The sequence below is a fragment of the Sitodiplosis mosellana genome, unplaced genomic scaffold (genome assembly GCF_009176505.1).
Source record: "Sitodiplosis mosellana isolate CC-2019 unplaced genomic scaffold, AAFC_SMos_1.0 Smas_scaffold_1, whole genome shotgun sequence".
Classification (NCBI taxonomy): domain Eukaryota; kingdom Metazoa; phylum Arthropoda; class Insecta; order Diptera; family Cecidomyiidae; genus Sitodiplosis; species Sitodiplosis mosellana.
Window position 1 is genome coordinate 9,926,208 of NW_022595244.1, and position 1,848 is coordinate 9,928,055.

A 1,848-nucleotide genomic window follows, 5' to 3' on the forward strand; every position below is an offset into this window, starting at 1 on the left:
GGGATTCAAATCAAAGAATTCAAAAGATTCTTTTTTTTCTAGTGACCGAAAGCTGTTGAATGGAATTAAAAAAAGGTTTGCCTTGAACGACGAGAGCAAAATATTATTAGCACTAGACAAAAGGATGGATCGATTTTGGAAGAAAATATGTAGTAATGCGAAATCGATAGGGCATATCAGAAGAATGGAAAATCAAATAAAATTTTTCTTAGGACTTTTTGCCAATCGACTCAATGGGAGAATTTTATTGATTAAAGAGAGAATTTGAAGATGAATGCGATAGACAGCACACGCAAACTCATACTAGTTTTTCTAAAGCCTTTCAATTCATTTGGCCGAGAACATTTTGGAACTAGTGCATTTTTTTGTTCACTTACATTTTACGGTCGTTAAAATGATTTCAAAAATGAATAATGTTCTGTTTTCGTGCGCTCTTACAAAAATCTAAATTTTAAATTACCCGAATATTTGTCGAAAGACAAAAAAATCATTATTTTGCCATAAATCTGTGCAATAATAATTCATAAAATTGCCGTCAAGTTTGTACATATACATGCAAGTGTTTGTGGAAAAGCAAACAAATCCGGTTGTAACGGTGAATGTTGCATTTTTTTTCTGGCTGTCGAAGCAAATGAATAGTTTTCATGCATTAATTATAATGGAATGTGTGTGCGTGTGCGTGTGTGTGTGTGTGTGTGTGTGTGCATTGCTATGAATCCTCTACAGACTACCGAGTATTCTGTTTGTCGTTCTTCAGTCGCTTGTGCAGATGAATATTCAAATCTTGGAAGATTTGCCGAAATGACTTCGTGTAGGGCGATTTCAATTGTAGATTTGGTGTAGTTTAATGCAGGATATTTACTTTTTTTATGTAAGAACAATTTTTTTGAGTAATCGGCTATCGAAAAACCGCTCCAAAATGGGGATACTCAAATCTTGATCAATTGTCTGTTTTCAAATATGTCCGCCCGTTCGTTCGATATCGGGACGAGTCATGAAAATTTGTCTAAAATCACTTGCGAGCAACATATATGCATATATATGCATAGGTATATAACTGTCGTTGATTTGCGACGGGCTTAACCAAATGTTTTATTATTGTTGTTGTGAAATATACAACAGGGGTCGATGTTAAAGTGTGAGATGGAAATGTTAACCCTCAACTGCATGAATTTTTCCCAGGACTGGGAGTACTGGTACTTGTTGATTTTTGGCCATATATAACGAAAAAAATATTCATAATCCTAGATTCCTCATGGTTAAGTCAGGAAATGCGATTTACATAAATCGGAGAACAATCAAATCCATTGTTTAAAAGTGTCAAAAATTTGTCTAACGTGTGATCCAAATAATTTATTTTGTCAATTTTTCGTTTTCGTGCACATTTTTATTTATAACTCACCAATCGTACTACATAGACAAATAGCGCCAAGGACAAAAATGAAGAAAAAACATTGACAAATGAAAATTCTCCTTGAAGCAATGTGATCCGACGTACGATTCACATTATACAGGCGTTTAAATGATGTCCGTCAAAAGGCGGGCTTATACAGTTGAGGGTTAAGGAGAAACCCTTACGGATTCCAATAAAATTCGCAAATAAATTCAAATTACTATCTCTCTGAATTCGGCTCATTTGTGTGGTGAAAGAAAGTACAAAAGAGCACATTTTTGCTAATTCTTGATGGTACGGTGCGGGGAAAAGTGATAAAATTCAACACCGAGAATATTGCATTTATTATAATCGCCTATTCTTATTGTTAGCATACACAAACGGATCCTGTTCCAGGAGGTTAAATTTCGTTCGTTCGAGTTATAAATAAATTTAATATTTGACAGGCGAGCGTT